Genomic DNA, 25,593 nt, shown 5'->3' on the forward strand with positions numbered 1-25,593 from the left:
CTGTCGGCCTAAGAAACAGGAGATCAGCATCTGCCCTGTGAGCCTACAGAGGCCCAGGAGGACTTTAACTTTAATGCAAAATCAAAGATAATTGCTAAATGTTTCCAAAGCAAACTGTGGTAATCAGTTTTAGTAATGCATAGTCCGTTCACTATGTAGTCCTTTAATTGGCATCGGCGTCAGTGACCATAGAAGTCACGACGCCTGATAACTTAAAATCATTCATTCATTCATTCGTGGACTTTTCAGTAAGAAACTTAATTTTGTCTTTAGTTTCTCTTGCATTTAGATAAGTAAATGGATTTCTAGATGCTTCATTATACTTGAAGATCAACATATTTTGAATATTTTTAGTTATACTTTAGTTGAATTTCGAACAAGCATCTTTGTAAAGTTGGGAATGTGTTCTGTTTCGTACTCTTATCTCATTAGTTACCTACAGAAATGTTTTCCCACATCTGACCCACATTAATGTAATGTGTGGAATGGAAAATGATTTTATATGAGATCGGTAAAATTAGTTTCAATCCAGCGGAAGTCTTTCAAAAGATGGACTGATTTTTCTTCACTCTAGGTGTCAGGGAATTACATGATTTTGTTTTCAGTACAGGTCTTGGAATTATTAATACCTTTGCTTTGATGTCATCACTTAGATATACAGTGCATCTACATCCAGTTCAGTTTTTTAGACGACCATTTTTTCTACAAACCTACAGCTACTGGGTGAGAAATGTTCTGACTAATTCAGTCTTGATTTTTACAGGGTCGGTAGTTTTCTTTTCATCACCAATTTATTTTATTCAGAATTTTCCTCTGACGAACACACTAGTCAGCATGACCTGTTTCTTGCCACAATCTCAACCTGAGCACCTTCGGGTCCTTCGTTCCCTTCCAGGTCGCTGTGTGCATTGGCCCTGTTTGAATATCTTTCACGAACCGTCTCATCATTCTTTATTCTTATTCGTACCAGGATAAACGTATTTGGGAAAGTAAACACCACTTTCTCAGTCGTCTTATGCTCGTATGTGTATGATTTTCTCTTCTATATATACCGGCAACTGCCTTCAGATGGCAACACAAACTCAAAATAGCGCATTCAAATATAACGTGTTCATATTATCGTTTGATTTTTACGCCAGCAAATATTTCGAACTCAACAAAAACCCATGCAAGACCCCGTAGGGGGTAGTGCCGCCAGTGCGCCTCATGCATTATTAAAGGTTCTTTGCAGCGTGCCTTCGGCCCCTAGCTGCAACCCCTTTCGTTCCTTTTACTGTACCTCATGTCATATTCTGCTTCTTTAATCTTACTTTACACCCTTTCCTAACAACTGATTCATAGTGCAACTGCGAGGTTTTCCTCCTGTTGCATCTTTCAAACCTTTTACTGTCAATTTTCGTTTCAGAGCAGAATGACCTCATAGGTCCCAGTGATTGGCCTTTGGCATAAATTCTGTATTCAATTCAATTCAATCTTCATGGAAGAGAGAGGGAGAGAGAGAGAGAGAGAGAGAGAACTCTTAATTTTCCAGTAAACAAGTGTATATGTTGCACGAAACAAATTCATTTATCTTTTACGACAACTGCCGACTTTTAAAAATTTATAAAAACGCAGCGCTTTTTTTACAGACCTGATTTTTGATAATAGTAAAAACAAGTAAAAAATGCGCCGAAGTTTCTTCAGCGAAATCGAGTTTTCTGTACAGCTTATAAGCAAGGCCACCGAAAATAGATAATTCTTTCGGTGGTCTCGATATAATGCTGTATGAGCCACGGCCCAAGAATCTATAACCACGGCCCTGTGGTGGCCTGTCCTGTATCCTTGTCAGAGGCACGATTATGGCTAACTTTAACCTTAAATAAAATAAAAACTACTGAGGCTAAAGGGCTGCAATTTGGTATGTTTGATGATTGGATGGTGGATGATCAACATACCTATTTGCAGCCCTGTAGCCTCAGTAGTTTTTAAGATCTGAGGCCGGACAGACAGACAAAGCCGGCACAATAGTTTTCTTTTACAGAAAACTAACAAGGGTATCACTGCAAGGTCTAGTGAAAATTTTATTCGATTTTAAAATTAAGCTCAAATTTCCGCAAAATTCCTTTTAAACAAGTTCCTTCCTGTTAGCAAAAAATCTCAGATTACCAGTCGAACAATTTTAGAAATGTTCCTCTGAGCTGCCCTAATGCTGCATTAACATTTTCAACGAGTATGAGTAAATATAGGTTACTAATAACAAAATACTGTAGTAACAAGAACCCAGTCTTATTCCTACATCGATGTACCTGTTCATTTTAAAACTAAAAGGCCATCCTATTTGCTCACGTATGCTCTTACTCCGGGCTTCATGAATATTCAGATTACATAAACGGGAAAAGGAATTTATTCTAGGGCTGCCTCGGCTGCAGCAGCTCGTTTCATAATGCATTTTTCTTAACGCGCTGTGAGTGATTGTGAATGAGAAAGGTGTGGATAGATTCCTCAGTAAGACGACCTTTGACAAAGGACGGTATAAGTATTGAGACATGTCATGTGTCAATTCTCGTGAAAAAATGAAGTAACTTTTCGTTAAGCGTTCTTCATCTTACGGAAATTTGATATTGATGTGATTCAACATCACCATTGCGAACATGCCTCAAAGATATTGCCTTTGAAAGATGAACTTTGTAGATTTTAATGTTCTCACTGAGTGTCTTATTCTCATCCAGTGAGGTCGTACTTACCAAGTGCTCAGGAACTTCACTGTAACAAGCGTTAGTACCAAAATTCATCAACTTCCTTTAGGTAAGAGTGGCTTCCATTTCGAGAAAACCTTTGAAAATCAGGTAGCTGTTTCTGTATTCAGCCTTCTGACATAATATAGATGGAAAATGGAGGCAGTCCATCAAAAGGTATTTATCTAGATTCCGGAGGAAGTAACCGGTATTCATCGAAAGATATTGTCGTGAAAAACTAGCCTCTTTCTGGGTGCTTACTAAATTTAGCTAAGTTTCCCTTTAAATTTCTTTGATTTACTCTGATTAATTATCCACATTAGACATCACTGCGTATTTTTGCCAAGTAATCTGTGGCTTCAAATAGCTATTTCCAAAATACGATCCACATCCTATGCTTCGTAAAGATTTTATCGACGAAAATCTATTAGACACGGCCCTGAAATGCACAGGAATGGTCTGCTTTGATTATGAACAGATCTTCTGTCTTTATTTGTCAAACATTGGCAATCTTTTAAGTAAATGAATACTTGCATTACTGGAATTTTACAGGTTATGAGCTGGACAGTCGAGAATTTTCACTGCTTTATTTTGCTTAAGGGAATTAATTGTTGATCTTGGTTCTAATGAACGAAGATTAGATCTGTACTTTTTCTTAGAGGAGCTTGTTAAAGATTGTAAGAAAGATAGAGCTGCTTTATCTGATGGGTGTGATGGGAAAACAAAATAGAAGCCATTCCTGCTATGTTCTTCACATTCCTGGAAAATTCCAAGCCAGTTAGGCATACCACCCTACATTTATTTGAAGTAAACCATGGGCAGAGTAACATTTATTTATGATGTATATTAGCTTTAGCAAATTAGCTGCCTGTTGACTGATGGTGTATATTTATGCTTTGTTAATTACCAATCCAAAATCTTCCAAGTAACCATAGATTAAGGAAACCCAGACCTTATTTTGATATGAGCTGAAGAGGATGTGAGACTATTAACTAAACAAACACTGCATACATTCAAAGTAAACTAATGATAAAAAGAGTTTTGAATATGGAGAAGTGCTCATCAAATTTATGCCAAAGTATCTAAAATCCCTGATATTTTTACGTGCGTTTTCCACTGGAACCCTGGAATTCCAAATGTAATTTCTTTATTGCATTCTCCATTTCGTATTTCAAGGTTTTGATGAGAAACATGCAAAATAATTATTAGACAATGAAACAGTGGAAATCTGAAAAGGTTGAGTCTTTTACTACGTTTACTGCATTAAAAGTTCTCAACTTTTACCCTCTGGATGAGTGTGCAGCGAATGTGCTTTCTGTAAAACAGCATTGCTCATTAATGTGAAATGTTAGTTTGCATCTATTATCAAGTGAGGAATTAATATAATTTTAGTCCTTGCATTCTCTGATTTTCCAAAAATACTAATGTAGTTAGCGCAATGTAATCGACCCTTCCTTAATGAATGTAACTTCTTGCCGTGTCGAATAAACTTGAATGAATAACTTCTGACACAAACCTAGGCACTAGAATTGGCGTTGAGATATTGTGCCGTATAGACAAACTGAGATGGAATTAATGATTTTATGGAGAATTAACTTATTATTACATGTTAATTTTCAAATTCCAGTGCAAAGATGATTATTACTCATGCCAGTTGGTTTCAGGTAAACGTCATTCACAGTTAATTAAATAAGTTTGCTCTTTAAAACTGCAGTTCATGAACTCAAAACTGATGTTATTTTCTGAAGTCCGCCGCCCACCCATCTGTTACTGCGTTTCGTTTTCATCCCTTCCATTTTGATACTGCCTTTCTTAGTGTCTCATGCATACCAATAGGTCTCGACTGGAAGGAGAGAATGGCTGTCTGAAAGAAATGTGGTAGAAAAAAATTGAACATTCGCTCAGGGTGTCGGGCAGAGATATATGGCATTGAAGAAGGGAAGAACGATGCGCATAAGAGAGTGGGCTCTGGACAAAGAACCATGGTACCAATAAAGTGAGCTTGATTGAATCAGTACAGGCCATCTTCATATTTCTCCTATCACCCGATCGTATATATGTTGCTTTATGTGCTATTGCTTTAGAAAGTCTTTTTTTAAAACTGTGATTTTATCAGATACCGCCTTGCTATTTCTATTTTTTATTTACTTTTACATTTTTCCCGAGTGGAGGGTGTGACAAATCGCCTTTATTTACCTCACTCCCCATCTTTCTTATCCTACATTTCATTATTCTTCTTTTCGTCATTCCATTCTTCCAGTTATTTTATTTTTTGTTCACCCATCTTCCAGGATTTTTGTCTATTGATTATGCGAGTTTGGAATCATAATGATAATTAAGGTCTTAATCTTCCTGGGAATATCTTGTACAGCGGCTTGGCTCTGCACTTAGCTCTTCTCTCAATTATAGTGTTCAAAATCTGAAAATGGAACACGCTGATTTTCTAAAGTCCTTTTTCGTGTAGAACGAGGCTGACCCCTCCCCTTCCTCTCACTCTGCTCTCTCTTTTGCTCAAATGCTTCCCCTTTGAGAAGTTGCTTCTTTACCCAGACACGGCAATCGGCCCCTTTATTTTGTAGCCAAGTCAGTCATGAATGGGCGACTCTTGAGACCATGTCTTCACTGTCTTTTTCCCGCACCATTCTAAGTGTAATTTGTCTAGATTAGAAGTCTAGTTTTGGTTGTTTGTGCGCAGACAACCAAAAGTGGTTGTCTGCGCACAGATTTCATGAAAGGATTTTGTTCAAATAATCTAGTCTCCCCTTTTTAGTTTTCTGTAAAAGAAAACTACTGTGCTGGCTTTGTCTGTTTGTCCGCACTTTATTCTATCCGCGCTTTTTCTGTCCGTCCTCAGATCTTAAAAACTACTAAGGCTACAGGGCTGCAAATTAGTATGTTGATTTTCCACCCTCCAATCATCAAACATACCAGATTGCAGCCCTCTAGCCTCAGTAGTTTTTTTTTTTTATTTTACTTAAGGTTAAAGTTAGCCATAATCGTGTTTCTGGCAACTATATAAGATAGGCAACCACCGGGCCGTGGTTAAAGTTTCATGGGAAGCGGCTCATACAGCATTATTCAGAGACCACCGAAAGAAACATCTATTTTCGGTGGCCTCGATTGTACGCTGTAGCTGCATACAGAAAACTCGATTGCGCCGAAGAAACTTCGGCGCATTATTTGCTTGTTCTTTATTGCAGCTTATTGCAGTCAAACACTTTGATCCGGAGGAAATTGATAACATTCGATTCTCTAAAATCTTTTAATCAGAATGTAGATATCTCAATATCCAATATCTTACTACTAGGAGCAATTGAGTCAGTAAAGGTAAGAGTACAGGTCCTAACAGTAAACAACTATCAACAGATATGGTTAAAGTTCGGTAACTGAATTGAGCATGTTGACGGAATTTGTTGAATTATGACTTGCAGCATCTGTGTGGCGGAAATAAAATTGAATCTGGCAAGTCTCTCAGGTCGAATGATCCAGAATTATGTACAGGTGCAGCTGACTGAACTGTGAAGTCCAGGGATACCTTAGGGAAAGAAGCCGGCTTCTCCTTAGTGGACAAATATCTGTAGAAAGAAAACTGAGGGGAGAAGTGATTAGCATCTCACTGAATAGGAAAACTATTTAGAAAGTAAGGATGGCCTGATAGGCTGCACAAGAGAACTTTCGAATGCTAGGTACGATGAGTAAGAGAAGAGTTAAGAGGGACTAGGCCACTGCACAAGAAACTCTAATAATGAGGATTCAGACTTGTTCCTCACCAGAGTTATTCTCATTTGAGGAAGTGATGGTTATCTATGAAGCGACCATGAGGCCAGACTCATGTGTTCATGAAGTAAAGGCCCTTTGAAATGGCTTCAGTGCAAGGGGAAAGACTAAGTAGAAGAATGGAAAAATAAAGTGGGAATAAGAAAGCGTTTGATAAGGAGAGAAGACAGATTTTTTTTTTATTGATAAGATACAATTTATTTATATCATTCTCATTTATTTATATCATTCTCATTAATGATACAATACAATCACAGAACGTTCGATCTGTTAATAAACTGAATTGAAATTTTTTTCATTTTCAAATTTTCGAGGATATACTAATTAGATGCTTCGATGATAAAGGATGAACACTCAACAATCTACAACTATTTACTTCAGTTTCAAGGGGTTTACTTTATAAACAGATAGTTTCTGTTCAGAGGTACCTCAAGAGTGACCTTGCATAACATAACGAGACATGCACAATTATTTCCCCTGACTGCGTAGAGGCTGTTCTGTCCGATTAGATATGCGATATTCATAAGATGACCCAACAATTCTGCCCTAAAATGGAAGACTGCAGTACCTGCAAAAATACAAAACTGAGAAAAATGGTAGATACTACAGTTTCCCCTTGCCTTACTACTGATTTTACAGTTACTGCGAATGGGACCCCCTAAATAAAGCATTGAAGAATCATTTTGAAACTGCAGTAACTTGTGTATTGGTGTTTCACGAACCCAATAGGTGGCATATCTCAATTCGAAAATTTTGCAGATACTGCAGTTTTCCATTTTAGGGCAAAATTGTTCCTTTATTCAGTCAAGATGTGCGGATTCGGGTAAACATTCTGTAAGGTTTACTGTAAATTTAAATCTAGACTATTACATATTGACTAAGATGAGAGCCCTTGTCAAAACCCATTATAAATTCAAAGTTAACGCTCTCATGCAATAACAAAGACATCTGTACAAGATACAGTTTGAGCAGTTATACTAACACAAAGTAAGTGTAATTTTATTGGAATTTTGTTATCCATTCTTCCTATTTATTGTCATGGCCTTCCTTTCTTTCTTGCCCTTTTTACTGTTACCTTCCCTGATTTCTCATGCATACCAATGGGCCTCGAAATGGGTGGAGAATGAGTGTCTGACAGAGATAAGGGAGAAAAAGTTGAGCATTCGCTCTGGGCGTGTCTGACAGAGATAAGGCATATAAAGGAAAAAAGAATGAGCAAGTCAGTGAGGTGGGTTCACAAGCGATGGAAATCAGCCTCCGCGCCAATAAAGAGATCTTGATTTGTGTCAACTGCAGGCGTTGTCGTTCGTTCCCCGTCTCTCAGTTGTGTCTACTTGTTTTCAGTCGAATGTAGAATTGTTGTCGAAAGTTTTAATGCGTTTTCTTTATGATTTTCACAGCACATTTCGAAGTTATTTTGCAGTCTTTTCTGTTATTATCCTTGACATTTTTGCCAACAAGTTTTTTTTACATAGAGTAGGAAGTGAAGTTTGTGTTGTTATCAGTAAGACGAAGTTCGTTAAATATTTGTTTGTTCCTTTCGAAAACAAGGTTTGTAACTTCTATGTAAAAAGTTACTCTATAATAAATTTCACTTCCTCTTCCGTGGTCAGCGAAGTTCTAATATGGAAGAAACCTGAAGAGTTTGTTTAGTTTACCGAGGTTATTTTGCATTAGAGACTATTCACAAGTTCTCGAGCTCTGGATATTGTATGTATGTATGTTTACTGGATCCAAAACAGTCCATTCTTTCTTCAGATTAAACAGTCATTTAATCCACTTCTTTGCCCTTACTTCTGTTACTAATGGGTATTACAGTACATACTGTGGAAGCCTGGTATTCAGATGTTGAACATTTTGGCTGTTTATTATGTTTTATTTTTGCCTATTTTTAGGTGATGTATAAAAGGGGCCACGAAAACACTAAATTTAATTAATTTTTTATTTAAAGTGGATATCTGTAATTGCAAAGCCAGTATCAGTTACATTATTGCTTTGTTTTTTACATTTCACAAAAATTAATGTAATCTTTTTAACTGAGTTATTGGGTGGTAATTGAGACTTCAGAGCCTTGCAAGTTCATCTGCGGCAGTTCAACAAGTATATACACAATAATTATTGTTTTTTTGCGAAGGTTCTATGAATTGAAAAAGTTAAAGATGCCATTTTCAGTTTTCACAGTATACAGTATATAAAAACATTTATTTCGTATGATAACCTCGATCCAATCTTCTTGTATGTTTTCCTTCCCCGTGATGATTATTCCTTTTCATCGCTGTCTTTCCTCGTAACTCATGCATACCAGTGGGTTTGTAATAGCAGGGGAATGTGTCTGAAAGCGAAAGGGAGAAAAAGCTGAGCCTCGAAGAGAGAAAATCGGAGAAGAAGGAGAACAACAGGAGAAAAAGGAGGAGACGAGTCAGATAGGTGTGATCCTGAGGTGATGGAAATGAACCTCGGCTCCAATAAAGGCTGATTCACATTATAACATCACGTCACCAACGCATCACGCCACGTTAAAGTACGTGAGAATTTCTTATATGTAATCAAATGGACTTGTTCTCACAATCACGTCACGTCACCATCAAGCACATGGCATCCACCGTCACATCACTACACGTCTTCTTGGAAAGAAAATTTTGACGTGACGTGACGGTGCTTATGCAAGTTTCTTAACGCTAAATCTGTGATTCGCTGAGATGGAGCACGAACTGAACGGGATTGTGATGGATAATGTGAGTACAAGGCACGGCTGATGGGACGGTGACGTGACGTGATGTGTCGGTAACGTGATGGTATAATGGTATGATGCGAATCAGCCTTTAAGTGATCTTGGTTCGTGCCAGTTGCAAACTGTCATCATGCCTCTCCTTTCATCCATTTCCGTCAGGCTGTTTTCTTATCGACTGTGGTATTGCTTCCCTATTGCTTGGTCATTTGAATTTTGCCATTTCAGGGACAGGCAAAGATGATATTCCCTTACATTTTTTAACTTTGTCAGCTGTGGCTAGGAAATGTTCTCACTGGTTTAACCATCTGATAAGATTGTTCGTAAAGTAGAATATGCATATATTTTTTAAGATACTTTGTCGTGTACGTGTAATGTGACGGTCTGATTGGAATTGTTTGGGAGATGCTTCTATGATGAAAGACGAGTTTTCTTGAAATATTTGTTTAGTTTTAAACATCATGTGAATATAGACGTGTTATGTACAACTTCATATTTACCCCCAGCTTGCCTAGAGTCTGTTCACTTACATAAAAACTACGATTTTTCGTAAGATAACCTAACAAGCCTTCTTATGTTACTTAGTGTTTAAATAATTTTCAACTGATGTTGGAAAAAGTTCTTAGTTTTGTTCAAACACGAGTCAAGGATAGCATCTAAAAGAACTATAATAATTTTCTGCAAAGGCATCTTTTATTTAATGAACATTCTGTAGTTCTCATCAAAAATTCTGTAAATGAGATACCATGAAGTCTGGAGACTTCTCCAAATAGCTGTCAAAACCGAGTATAAAGTCATTTAAATTTCAAGATAATTTTTATATTGAAATTTTACCACACCTAAAACCATCTACAATAGCTATTATGCAAGATACATTTGGGATGGATTTACTGTATAACTCTAAAGAGATGCAGTTTTCCTGAACATTCCTCTTCCAGTACTAACTAGATATTGTTCTGGTCTTCGTTCTATTTTCTCTCCGTTGACACTGTTACCATTCCCGGTTGGTTCCTCATACATATCAATGGGTCTCGGAACAGAAGTAGAATGGGTGTCTGAGAGAGATAGGGCAGAAGAGCCGAGGGTTCTGTTTGGGTGTGTCTGACAGAGATAAGGCATAGGAAGGGGGAAAAATGAGGTCGGTTCCGAGCGATGGAAAAGAACGACGACTTCAATAAAGAAGACTGATTTATGCCGATCGCAGACTGTCATCATTTCTCTTAATTCACTCGTTCGTGTCTGTTTTGCTTGTCTTTCGTATGTGGTTTTCCTTTCAAAAATGTTTAATGTCAATATAATCCTGATTTTTTCCAGATACAATCTGAGATTTGTACATTTCAATTTAATTTTTTTATTCGGTTTTCAGCTGATGTCCTCGCCGAAGGAGCGTTCTTATTGCCAAGGTTAATCAAGAAGACGTAATGTTATTGGTAAGAAAGAATTTTTTCTTTGTCTTTTTTGTATGTGATAACAAGTGCCTATAAGCACAACTGTTACTTTACTTACTTCCTTGGGCTTGGAATCAGACTGTTTAATCGCCATTGACGAGGAAAGACAAGTAACCAGGGGGTTTTAGCGGGTTATTTTGCTATCCATATTCCTATTCTTAGTACTTAGATTATTCTATAGTGGCCCAATTTCGCACACACTAATGTGCAGACCTACAATCAGATTACAGGTGTACAATTTTCTTTAGACATCCTAATGTGCTCTTGTTGTTTCTGTTTTATTTTTTTCTGTTCTTTTCAAGTGGTGTATAATCGAGGTAAGTAAAATGTTGAATTTATTGATGTATACTCACAGCCATTAGATATTGCTTTCATCAGATATTAAGGTCTCTTTTTCCAGGCAGGGTACTGGGTTCGTGGGAACGTTGTATGATTTTTACTTTTCACCTAGAATCCGATGTTGAAGAATGTGAAGTTTTATTTTGTGATAGTTTTTATTCTTCCTCATTATTATTATTATTATTATTATTATTATTATTATTATTATTATTATTATTATTATTATTATTATTATTATTATTGTTGTTGTTGTTGTTGTTGTTGTTGTTGTTGTTGTTGTTGTTGCCCATAACACAAAGAAAAAGAGAAACAAGTCACTGTTAAAATCAAGTAATTTATTTTTAAGCGCTATAAAATCGAGCTATTGTATCCAGAGTGCCCCAGTGAATTTGATTGGATTTCAGAATTTTTTTTTTTAAATAGATCGTAAGCTTTCCATGCTAACGTTCATGGGTAAGAATGCGAGGAATTACTGTCATATATGATACATAATATGACCCCATTGTGAAGTTTTCTAAGCAGTCTGTTTCGTAGGAAGCTTTTTTGTGCTTTAGTAATCTTGTGATTGCGCCATTGATCTTACCTTTTCTCTGAAGATGACTCATACACCGATAAATGCTTGTGGTAAATGTCTGTGACTGACATAATGATAATCACGTAGTGAAAGCACTCGGGAAGAAACACGGTAATCGTTTCTGCTTTTCATTCGTTCATATCTGTTAAAAAAAAATAATAATAATAATTTCTTGAAAGAAGGGAGCAAAAATACAGATAATGAAGATAGTGACGTTGGATCTTGTTATCCATAGCTAATGAATTGCTGCGGTAGTATTTCCATCTTCTGTAGATGTAAGCATCATCATTACTAGAGTTTTGGGCTTGTACAGTGTATCAGTGACTTTCTTTTTCGTGGGTTATTTGTTGCCTTAACCAGTAACCGCTTGCTAGACGTATGTTTTCATGTTTTTGTTATGAAAAATAGTGACAAATTTGTTTTAAGTTTTGATAACAAAATAATCTACTTCCATGTAATTGGAACTGTACGCTTTGATATTCATAAGACGAAATTAGTTAATGAGTAGCCAGAGACATCAGATAAAATGGCTGTCAGTTCTTCTTAATATAGTATAAAAAAGTAATTTTACACTTCAATTATTAAATATAATAAACCCCATTTTTACGTGCTGTAAGTTATGGCAATATACGCACCGTTAATCATGTAAAAAGACGGGTTTGTTTGCTGTCCAAGTGGACGTGCGATATTGCAGGGAGATATAAATGAAGTGTTTGACCTTTGCATCAGTCGATCGATCTGTTTCCTAAAATGATATTCTGTAGAAGAGATGAATTCGTTTATGTGTCAGGTTAATTAATTTTCGGAAAAGTTGTTAGCCTAGTGGTATCGGTTGTGCTGTGAAGTCTTCATTTTTCCCCCAAGACAGTTTTACAGTTTGTTCGTTAAAAGCGCTGTGGAAAACGATATTAAAGTTAAAAGTGCTGTGCAGTGGAAAACGATATTAAAGCTGACACTCGTCGATGTCTTAACTTGGTGCATATACATCACTCTGTTACAAAACCATGGACATGCAAAGTTGCCATGAGATAATAATACTCTTCTCCTGGCATTTTAATACATTTCTATTTATTTATTAATTTTGTTTTGTTTTGATAAGCGAGGTCTCTTCTTTCTGTATTTTCCTTTACCTCCTCTTACTTCTTCCTAATGTACACCATATTCTTTGGAAGCTTGATTTTCAAGTCAATGGCCCCTGTGGGCTAGTTCCATATGAATAGGGTTCATCTTCAGAATAATAATAATAATAATAATAATAATAATAATAATAATAATAATAATAATAATAATAATAATAACTGGTTACTAATGATCTGTTTTCTGCGGGCAAAAGTTATTTTCGTTTCATGAATCATCGATAAAAACGTAGTCATTCCGAAGTATCTTTTTGGAGCAAATAAATTTTTGTTCTTCATGCGTAATGACATTCTGTGTTTATTACCATTCTCATCCTGTATACAGTGTGACTTCGTCAGGAAAATATTCAAATATTAGTGAACAAAAGCAATAGATTGTGTATAGTCTGGAAGTTATTGTGTGGCATTTCCATAAAAAGGTTTTGTTAAAAAATTGAAAGAAAATGGCAGCTGCGTTTCATATATATGCATGAAAGCATATGTGATGTAAATATATACAGCACATACGAGAATTTTAAAGCGTATTGGAATTTTTACTTTAATTCATATATATATATGTGTGTGTGTGTGTGTGATATATGCACATATGTATGTATGTGTGATATATACGCATATGTAATGTGTGTGTATATATATATATATATATATATATATATATATATATATATATATATATATATATATATATATATATATATATATATATATATATATATATATATATATGTATATGTGTGTGTGTGTTTATATTGGTGGTGTGTTTTTATGAAGCAAACCACAGAAAAAAATGGTATGCAAACGACGTAAATACCAAAATCTACTCGAAACTCCAAAATAGATTTTATTGATTTTTCCTCGCAAAACTTCTTTTGGTTTTACTTCTGTTTCTGTGCGTCCGTGAGAACGTTTCATATTCTCTTTGCTCTTTCATCATGGGAAACTTCAACTTAATACCGACTTTTTAAGTTTCTCGCATGCACTAAACACATAAAAGATAATTTTTCTCTCCAACCAGCAGTTGGATTACAGTCAGTAAAAGCAACGTAGAGAATTACTTGAAAACGTGAAACACAACCGCCAGCCCCCTCTTCTATGAACTCTTATCCTCGACTATATAATCAATTTTAATTTCTTGGAAGCAATGTTTCGATTATTAAGTTCTCTTTCTAAGAAGAAGCCGGTAAATGCGTGCTTCAGTTCTTAGGATTTTGTTAGAGTGGCAAATTGAAGCCGTCTTATTAAAAAATAAACATTATTGAGTAATAAACATTGTAAATGTTAAATAAATTACTGCAAAGACACTTAGAAGTTCCGGCTGTAACTTAGTAACTTCTGCCAAACTCGTGTACCATAACATTAAGTTGATTCCTTCCTTATTTGATCTATATATACACAATAAAACTGAAGGCGTAACCAAACTAGAGTTGCACTACTCCTAAAATCTTATATCTTTTATACAATAATAAAAGTTCTTTTGCTAAGAGAAAGGAAATTTGATATGCTGATTGGGCAAGGAGCAGTTAACAAGTTAGGTGAGATTAGTTAGTTTGTTAGGCACTAAAGAAAGAAAGTCAACCTCAAAAAGATAAAGTTTTAATAAATTCAGTATAAAAATCTCCGATTTTTTTTTTAAAAAGTAAGTTTCTGATTTTTTTTTTCACTTGCAAAGCTCAGTCCTAGCCCATCCCTTAGTCTCTTCAATAATTCAGCCATTTAATTCAGTTCGTTTTCTACCAAACGTTGCTTATTAATTTTGCATATAGGTGAATGATGTGACTGGTATTATACGCACTTACTGAACATGGGGCGTTCACCATTGACTCAGTAACTGCTTTCCTGATTTTCTTTGGAGAAAAATTACGAATATGCTTATCTTTGAATTTCAGTATGCGAATGCGCTATTCTTATGTTGAATATATGTATCTAAATAAACGTTTCACTATTCTCCAGTAAAAGCATTGGAATTTGGCCTAAGCAAAGAACTGATGTTGCCTAACATAACGTTAATCAAGCCAAGAAAGAAGCAAATAACGTATAAGAGGGTAGAAACTGAAACAGTTTGATATATTAATGACGCGAGTTGCAGACGACTTTTTTCCCCTTTCCTCTCCTTGTTTCCCGTTTTTTCCGTAAAATTTCCTTAAACCATTATCTTGTGGCTTAAAGTGATCTCAAGATTTTTCTTGAAAAACAATGAACGTGATGCAAATTTTATGGTTCTGCTGGAGGTAACAAATGATGCAAGATCAAAGACTAATGACGTAATTTTGAAATCCTAAGACGCTGATTACTCTACTCGATGAAATAGTTTTCTTTATATGGTTCATCCCCACCGAGATGTGTATCGTTTGCTATATCGCCTTTCCTTTGTCGTACACTGGCCAAGTGATGACTCGTCCGATGCATCGACAGAAAGAGAGGACGACACTGGCTGATGAGAGATGTCGATCTGCAGAGCAGCATCACAGGGATTCTGTCAGTGCCAGTGGTCAACATTAATATTCGCGTCACGACATGCTGCATCTCTGATTGGCTCTATCGACAGTTCGGAGATATTCTCTTCCGATACTGGCAGCTCCAATCAGTTTCGTCGCATTATTAGGAAATGGATATCATGAGGAGGATCTTGACAACAAGATGAATTGGGCACCACGTAATGAAGAGGAAGTGACTGGTTTCGTTCGTTATTGGTTATGATCTGGAGACACCGCTCGGAGATCCTGCTTTCTTGTGAGGCAGGCGAACCTAGACGGCTGGCTGGCAGGTCGTGCCGATAAACTCCAATAAAAAGGAGAAATTTTCTTCATTAGATTAGCGAACATTCTTTATAAAACCCCAGATTCGGACTGTGGTACATCTCATTTAGACAGACCGGTAAGAAATGAAATGTTAGATTAAATCATCATAAATATTCAGTCAGAATTCGCCAGAAGCATGATATATACTTTTTTTGTGTACGTATTTCACATTTTTTGACGCATGGCTTCCCCATAAAGTTTTTTTTATTCTCTGTCACTGGCGACACGGCAAGTGATTTTTTCTTTAGTTCTCTCCATTCCCGGAGCTCTTTTCTGCGATCGTTAAGTCAAAGACCAGTCAAGACTTCTTCACAAACAAAAAAACGATAGTTATTGCTTCTTGTGACGTTTTTTTCTTTTCTACGTCAAGTTAAAATTATAGGCTTGTAAAGATTGCAAGTTAAAATCACAGCACTGTAAAGAGGCATGTAAGTTAAAATTACAGGCCTGTTCGTCATAATACTCGTATTTGTATCAGAATGACTCTAGAACAATAACAACTATTTAAACAGAGTACAATTATTGAAAAAAAAAAGTAATGCGAAAAACAGCATTGAGAAGGGAGGGACGAGACACTTTGGTTTTAGTTACCCAATACCATCGATTCTGCGGCCGCCTATGTTGACCGGTAAAATAAAGCCCACAAAGATATTGGCTTCGACATGATATCTTTCAAGAGGTGCGATAAATCTTACGGCGATTTCTTGGGGAGAAGTCTGCCTCAGAGAAAAATGAAACGCCAACCATTAGTGAATTACCCATATCAAAATTCTGCCTCTTTTTACCATGTGCCATAGCACCTGGTACGATCATGAACTCGCTTCCTGTCTCTCATCGGCATTAAATATTTTGATAATGTCGCCAACGTCAAAGTGAATAGCATTGACACTGAAAATGCTTATAGGGATCTGCTTGATGCGAAAATTCACTTAATATTCCTCATGGGGAAGAGAAAGGAGAAAGAGAAATGAAGAATTATTAGAGCATTCAATAGTAATTAATGATTTTCCCTACTCTGTACCTTTATTATGAGAGAGAGAGAGAGAGAGAGAGAGAGAGAGAGAGAGAGAGAGAGAGAGAGAGAGAGAGAGAGAGAGAGAGATAAATATTAGAGTACTCAGTAGTTATTAACGATTTTCACTCCTTTATACCTTTATTATGAGAGGGAGAGAGAGAAAGAGAGAGACAGAGAATGTGTCAGTTAGAAATCGAGGTGTTTTTTTTATGTAGACTTGGTGGGTATTGGGAAAGCTTTGTCTCCTCCAGTTCCTGGAATTCCAAGTTGACAGGCATTAATATGTCTTTACAAAGAGTCTACAGTATAGGTTAAGGGCAGTCAGGTAATATGGGGGCCGTTAAGTCTGGGCTTCCAACTGGTGAGGATTGGGAATGTTTATCGTCTTTAAAAGAGCTATCTCAGTTTAAATTTCAATGATAATATGAACGCCTACGTTTAATCCTGCCTGTATTGCTTAAACGAAGAAGTGCAAGCAAATTCCTAATTTTATTACCTACATTCGTCTTTTAGACACAGCAGCTGTTGTTCGGAGGCAATGTTCTCTGTCGATTGTTTATGCAATGGATCTTTTCCGAGGTGCGTTGAAAAATGCTTTTAAAAGCTTGAGCATACTTTCAACTTCCTTTCGGTTTGTTTGCTCAGTTTTACTAGATTACAAAACCAAAATTGCATTAAGGAGAGAGAGAGAGAGAGAGAGAGAGAGAAAGTCACATGCCTGACCATCAGGACAAAAAACACTTACGTTTGCACTTAAAAATAGATTTATTTCTGCCTTGTCTTGCATTGTGTTTTCGTTCGTGTGCATCAGTGAATATCATGATTAATATACAGGAAGATTTTGAATGAAATGTTTGTTTCTTTTCGGTGAGGAAAATTACGGTAAACAGCATTTTTTTGTAACAAATCCCGGGCGTTTCCCTGGAATTATTAGTCTTTATGACCCTCTCCCTTTAAGCAGGTAGAAGGTCATCGGTTTTGCTATTAACAAGTGGTGGTAACTTAACTTGGTAGACAAATGAATCACCTATTTTTTCACTTTTGGGTAAAATGTAAAGAAAAAAGAACCCTAGGAGCTTCTGATAGATTTAGGGGACAATGTTAAAGAGACTCGCCTGTACTGCTAGTCAAAACGCTTTTTCAGTTTTCCAGTCTCCTCAGGTGAGATTTTGATGTGTACGTAGATACTTAGGTGTGCGTATTCGTTTACGTAGAAATACACGCGCTGATGTTAAGTAAACTTTCAGTGCACGCATAAACAATCATTACATGCAGCAGTGATTTTCCTCTCTCTGGCGTTCCTAAAAGGACAAGCACGAGAGGCGAGTTTAAGGAAATTTGTCTTGTAAATAACGGAGCACGTCATGAATATGCATCCGAGAGCACTCGGTCCGTGCAGACGAAAATGAATGTTTGGCCGTTCCGGGAAATTAATAAATACCCGGGAGAATAAGGACAAAATTGGGTGAGGTACGAGAGGAGTGACGAGAGAAGGAAGGGGTGTAAGAAGGGCTAATGCAAAATGCAAAGTGAATGCGAGGACGCGGGTCAGGAATTTAAAGCGAATGGCGCCACTGCATGTAAGGAGAGAGAGAGAGAGAGAGAGAGAGAGAGAGAGAGAGAGAGAGAGAGAGAGAGAGAGAGAGTGATATTCTTGTTGACCAGGTGTGTATGTTAGCAGCAGTTATGAAGTTTTTTCATATATATATATACATATATATATATATATATATATATATATATATTATATGAATACATACACACATATATACATATACATGTACATACATGTATGTACATATGTATGTAATGTGTGTATATATATATATATATATATATATATATATATATATATATATATATATATATATATATATATATATATATAATAAATACACACACACACACATAAACAGTGGATTCTGCTACTATATGCCAAAGTATATACTTAAGATAATTCAGTTTCAAGATGGGATCCAAGATGGTTGCAGGAATTGTAAACTGTAATATCTCAATTACTCTTCAGGTAAGAATTTTTTTTTTTGTTATATCTCAGCATTGCATACACAGAGAAGTTTGCATTTTTTCGAAACCGAATATAGAATTTGCAAATTCAGATTTACTGGTCTTTATTTTCTCATTCAAGGTGCATAGTAATTATTCATCATGATCCTCCCATTTCTCTGCAACAAACTCATATGTTTTAAACTGTCCTGGTAACAATTAATTCTAAGTAGTCCGTATTTCACGCAAGAACAAGGGAGTGTTGCACAGGCACTGCAACAATTACAATGAATGACTTTCTGGAGGCTGTCTGGAGCAGCATTCATTCCTCATATAAATGGGGTGAACTGGGTATCTTGCAGGTTCCTCACCCATTTCATGTCATCCACACCATCTTACATTATCTGGCAGTTCACTCTACATTAGTGAAGCTTGTTGCAGTTTCAGTTGATGACATACACAGAGATAACTTTCATTGTGAATGCCTTGTATCATAATCTTGCAAGAGAATCTGTACACTTGCCATCAAAGAGCACGACCATGACATCTTTCTGGTTTGAGACAATGAAAGCCTTAGCATATAACCGAAAGACAAGGTCTCCTTTTACGAGCTGCAGGTAAGATGTCTTTTTGATAACACCAAAGATTATTAAAGTCGAATCACAACCTATCATGTCATAGATAAACAACAGCTGAGTACAGATATCAGTTCCAGCAATTTCTTTGACCCGGGTGATGTCATACACTTCGGAACTTCCTTTCAACTTTGGACTTGCCTTTACTATGCCACTGTGCAGAGTAAAGTAGTAAGACAAGAGATCATTGTCTTCTCCAGTCAGTGCAGTGGTGTTCTGAAGAGATGCCTCACTGGAGACTTTGTTGTTTACAAAAGCATCATCCCCAAGTGAACTGAGCAAGTGTAATCCATTTTTCTTCATCTTATTAGTCGTCATATTGATCCTTCTTGCCATGAAACCCCGTGTAAGAAGTAGTGCTGAATTTGGGATAGTGTGTATGTCCCCAACACGTGTTTGTTGTGATCTACAGCTCATCCTCATATCGATCAAAGACAAACTGCAGCCGGCTGATAATTCTGAATGATGAAGTCAGCGTACTACTGTGCGGTTACATCGTAGGTGTCTCCAAGCTTTCATGATATTCTGTGTAGTAATGAACTTCCATCAAGGGCAGCTTATACTTCTGATAAAAAAAACCTATGATGGCATCCCTTGCATGTTCAGAGATTGCATGAGCTTGCTGTAAAGAAATACGAGATACATTAGAGGCTACGATATCTAACGAAAGAAAATGAGTAGAGGAATATGTCTAGCATAAGGCAGATGGCAACAGTGCCAAAGAGGTAAGCATTCAGAGAGCCACAGGTTCGTTCGCCAAGTTATCAGGAAAAATCATCGGAAAAGTGACGGGATAAAAGGATTTTAGTCCTTAGTCCCACTTTTGAAAAATAAGATCCATTAGTTCTTTAGCAGTTCTTAAGAAGAAGAATAAAGGTAAAAGTTGATTCTTTGGAGGATATGAACGCCATAAGGCAATCAAGGAGATAAGGTCGATGTTCACACTTGTGCCTTCTGAATAGTCGACCTTTTTGGACCAACTGCGTAGACTTTTCTCATCGCGAAAAACCGGTCGTTCAACTCCAATGAAAGAGGGAGAGAACTTTTATCGACGTAATATGTCAGTTCAATAATGGGGAGGACAATAAGGAAGTCTGCGATATTGTTGAATGGGGTCAAGGGGAGGAGAATAAGAGAGAGAAAAAGAGATATAGACAGACAGACAGAGAGAGTACTGAACAGTATGAGTGAAATCGAGTCTCTCTCCGAAGTTTCATTATAGAAATCAAATCTGTTTCGAGTGCCTAATTAATCTTCAGAGTTAGAGGTGTGCCACCTGGCACTCAAGGATATTAGGTGTCAACTATTCTAATATCATTGGAGCCTCTCTCTCTCTCTCTCTCTCTCTCTCTCTCTCTCTCTCTCTCTCTCTCTCTCTCTCTCTCTCTCTCTCTCAGGCTTGGTATGCCTTCAGATTGTAATTATGCCTCAAAACTTAACCGGATATTCGCGTTAGGGAACTGGGCGTCTGGCTAGTAAGCTGGGTGGTAATCGAAGAGAGAGAGAGAGAGAGAGAGAGAGAGAGAGAGAGAGAGAGAGAGAGAGAGAGAGAGAGAGAGATTGTCGTATTCCTGAATAGGTAATATAGAAGTAACTAGGTAATGCTCTCTGTAAAAGTGGCGGTTGGTGAAATTGCCTACAGAATTTTTTTTTCAATAGATGACTGAGAACAGGACATTTTGAAGATTATGTACAGTTGTATGTTACACTTCTCTTTGAAAACTCCAGAATCCGAAAAGAAATGAAAGGAGATATTTACTCTACAGGTCGGGTTCAGAACCCACGGTAATTACAAGACTGTGGAGTGGCGAGTAATTTTCTTTACAATATTCTCTCAGTTCCTCTGGCGGTTAGCCCCAATCTACAGATGAAACTACAAGATAATATCTCTCCCACCCTCCTTCGTCTGACTCCCTATTTATCCTCCTGCCAGCTTAGGTCAAGATAGAGGGGATGGGGATCGGAACTTCATCTACAGAAAGTTGCTGAGAACTGAAGGGTGCTATCCTTACGGCTATCCAGTCTAGGAGGTCGTATGGTACCATATATATATATATATATATATATATATATATATATATATATATATATATATATATATATATATATATATATATATATATATATATATATATATATATATTATATATGTGTGTGTGTATTCCATGTTTCTGGTTGTTTGTGCTATTTTTTTAAACACTTTTCGCATGAAATATGGAGTTTTTTTAAATGATTATGGTCGGTTCCTTTTACGAAGAAAAGTAACTCAGAAATTAATAATGCACAGCGCTGAATCAGTTTTTAATGGGTAATTTGGTGGAGAATTGATTTAATTTTAGTTATACGTCGTAACACTGAAAGTATAACTACAATAATTACAATTCTTTTACTTCGATAGTATTCTACAAAGGAGCAGAATTTTATATTACTTACAGTACATTTGAAACAGCTTAAATGATAAGATATAATTTACTCATGTAAACGACGAAGTTTTACCAGAAGTTATATAGATTGAAAACTATATCAAAATGATGTTCAGCGACTTGTTTGTGTAAAATGAATTGGGGATAATTTGGTCAAAAGGAAGTTTAATTTGAAAATCTTTAGAGGAGAGAGAGAGAGAGAGAGAGAGAGAGAGAGAGAGAGAGAGAGAGAGAGAGAGAGAGAGAGATTGTCGTACTCCTGAACAGGTAATATAGAATTTTTTTTCCATAGGTGACTGAGAACAGTGGGACATTTTGAAGATTATGTACAGTTGTATGTCTGGCACTCGACAAAATGACCCTTTGCTTTCTGTTTCCGGACGTTTTTGAATACACTTCTCTTTGAAAACTCCAGAATCCGAAAAGAAATGAAAGGAGATATTTACTCTACAGGTCGGGTTCGAACCCACGGTAATTACAAGACTGTGGAGTGGCGAGTAATTTTTCGTACAATATTCGTCTCAGTTCCTCTGGCGGTTAGCCCCAATCTACAGATGAAACTACAAGATAATCTCTCTCCCACCCTCCTTCGTCTGACTCCCTATTTATCCTCCTGCCAGCTTAGGTTAAGATAAAGGGATGGGGATCGGAACTTCATCTACAGAAAGTTGCTGAGAGCTGAAGGGTGCTATCCTTACGGCTATCCAGTCTAGGAGATCGTATGGTACTATATATATATATATATATATATATATATATATATATATATATATATATATATATATATATATATATATATATATATATATATATATATATATATATATATATATATATATATATATTATATATATATCTGTGTTTGTGTGTTTTCATGTTTCTGGTCGCTTGTGCTATTTTTTAAACACTTTTCGCATGAAATATGGAGTTTTTTAAAATGATTATGGTCGGTTCCTTTTTTACGAAGAAAAGTAACTTAAAATTAATAATGCACAGCGCTGAATCAGTTTTTAATAGGTAATTTGGTGGAGAATTGATTTCATTTTAGTTAAAGTATGACTACAATAATTACAATTCTTTTACTTCGATAGCATTCCATGAAGGAGCAGAATTTTAAATGACTCTACAGTATATTTGAAATAGCGTAAATGAGGAGATATAATTTACTCATGTAAACGACGAAGTCTTACCAGAAGTTATACAGATTGAAAACTATATCAAAATGATGTTCAGCGACTTGTTTGTGTAAAATGAATTGGGTGATAATTTGGTCAAAAGGAAGTTTAATTTGAAAATCTTTAGAGGAGAGAGAGAGAGAGAGAGAGAGAGAGAGAGAGAGAGAGAGAGAGAGAGAGAGAGAGAGAGAGAGAGAGCCAAAACAACAGCGATGATTTAATCGGAGCGTTAAGATCAAGGCATAAGCGTACGTCTCTGAATCTTTCAAATGCCCTTTGACATGTATGTATTTTTGTTTATTCATGAAATCCAGTATGCATATACACGGGATATTCCGGCATTTGAGGCAGCATTACGCTCAAATACGTCAGTTTGGCGAACGGTGTTTATTTTTGCTTTAATACCATAAGCTTATCTCGACAATTTTCTGAAAGATGGAAGGAAATTAAATCTGCCAGAAAGGTAATTTGAATCGACTTCATGCACCACGGATGAAATATTTCATGTGAAATTTTGGTGTTATTAATATCAAATGCAGTTGCAGTTAACAACGTACGCATGCGAAACATTACATAAAATTCCGCATTGCAGGAAAGGCCTCCGGAATCCTTTTGGACTTTACCATTTGGGACCGAGGGCTGTATCAAGGATTTTGTCCTGAACCACAACATTCGGCTGCATGTGTCATAATAAATATATATTTTCCTTTTGTTCAGGTTGTCTTCATCACCAGTTCCTGACGGAAATGGTATCGGCTGGTGCATAAAGCTTTGCTGTTTAATTTTGTTTGTATGCTGTGTAATTTTGTTCGTATGGCTCACTAGAATTCATAGAACGCTCATACAGTACAGTAAAAGACACTGACACACCGGCGCGCACACGCATCACGCAGATTTATATATATATATATATATATATATATATATATATGTGTGTGTGTGTGTGTGTAATTCCATTTGTCTTTTTCCCTTAAGGATGTATTAGACTTCAGGTTTTGAGCAAGCCTTTTGGAATGGTGCTGCTGACCCCACAACTACATAATTCACCGTTTAGATCAACAAATGTGCAGTGAGCTTTTAACTGAGCACGACAGTCCGCTCTTCATCGTCCGGGAGTCGAATCTGTATCCACTCTTCTTATTTGTTAATTCGTTAATTTATTTTTTTCTTTTCTAATAAGTGGTCTCTTCTTTCTTTATTTCCTATTACCTTCTGTTACTTTTTCTAATGAACACCAGATTCTTTGGAAGCTTGAATTTCAAGTCAGTGGCCCTCTTGGCTTGTTCCATATGAACACGGTTCATCTTCTGAATAATAATAGTAATAATAATAATAATAATAATAATAATAATAATAATGTGGTAGGGTAGAATGCTATCGACCCTTGAAGGGATGGATGAACATGAATTTAAGAAAGAGCCTGAATATGTGGAGATGAAATGTCTGCATAGCATATGTCGACTTAGAGGAACTGAAATGATTAGAAACTGGGGACAGGTAGACGTAATGAAGAGGTTATATTTGTAAAGATGGAACGAATAGATTAATGATAGGCTGGTGAAGGTGGAGGTACCTTTCCTGTAGGAATTATCCACACTCAAGCGATTTATGTACAGGTGAGTTATCCACACTATATATATGGGGAAACGATTATGTATATATATATATATATATATATATATATATATATATATATATATATATATATATATATATATATATATATATATATACATACACATATACACACATAAGATATTTATGTATGTATCCGTTTGTTTATCCTTCGTGAGAGCTGAGCAGCAGATACGATTCTGTTGGGCTTTTAACAAGTTAACGGTGCTGTTATTATCCTAGAGGAAATAAAGTAGCAGAAAATACTTAAGAAGTTTTCCCGTAACATTATCTTTGTCAATTAGAGGTTAAAGTTTGTTCGAGGAAACTTTCCCCATTAATTGTTAATTCAATAATATCTCGCTATATGAAGCGATTATCTCTCTCTCTCTCTCTCTGTATATATATATATATATATATATATATATATATATATATATATATATATATATATATATATATATATAATATATATATATATATATATATATATATATATATATTATAAAATTATATATATATCACGTATTTTTAAAATTCGTCCCTTCAGTCCGTTAGCTAGAAATCAAATTTAATGGCGGCTGGAGGAGACCCCACTAAAGGGGGTTGATCTTACTTAGGCCTACCCCCATATATCCTGTTTTAGGGGGAACCATACCGACCTCTTAGCCCTAGCATCATAGGATTTTGGGGGGTAGAAAGCCGTTAGGGACAAAACGACCAATCAGGGCCGTAATTGGGCTGCTATGCTGACCCTTAAGAGACTTAGCAATAAGACCTATTTCAATTCGACCTTTCTGCTGGCTGAAATTGCTATTTCAGATCGACCTTGTGCCCAAAAATCGAATGAGAAGAAATCGCGACCTCGCTGAAAACGCACTCCGTCACAGGCCCCAAAAGCATCTAGTTGGTGCGGTCTCCCTTCCTTTCATACTGGCAAAGTTCGAGACTTCTGCGGCCGAAATTCGTCTTTTGCAAGCGAGCTCCATGCACAGATGCAATAAGGTCCGTCTTGAAGTTGCAGTTAACGACAGATTCTTTTTCTTCTCATGAATTTCTCTTCATTGTCCATATTTCCAACTTTTCAGTCTCTTGAAACAAATCCCCTTTGCTTCCCAAAGCCTAGCACGCACATTTGGCCCTCATGACTTGTCGCAAGCTCAAAATAAATTCCTCCATTGTGCATAAGTAATTTCATGTGAGAGAAAGTCAT

General features: G+C 36.3%; 1 protein-coding gene across 1 annotated transcript in view; it reads left to right on the forward strand.

The window, feature by feature from the left end:
* Positions 1-10,590: 10,590 nt before the first annotated feature.
* Positions 10,591-25,593, forward strand: part of LOC136828811 (arrestin domain-containing protein 2-like) — a 355,899-nt gene continuing 340,896 nt past the window's right edge. The window contains exon 1 of the mRNA XM_067087043.1: positions 10,591-10,649. The gene's annotated coding sequence lies outside the window, so the exon portion shown is untranslated. The remainder of the gene's footprint in view (positions 10,650-25,593) is intronic.

The sequence above is a fragment of the Macrobrachium rosenbergii genome, chromosome 43 (assembly GCF_040412425.1).
Source record: "Macrobrachium rosenbergii isolate ZJJX-2024 chromosome 43, ASM4041242v1, whole genome shotgun sequence".
NCBI classification, from domain to species: Eukaryota; Metazoa; Arthropoda; class Malacostraca; order Decapoda; family Palaemonidae; genus Macrobrachium; species Macrobrachium rosenbergii.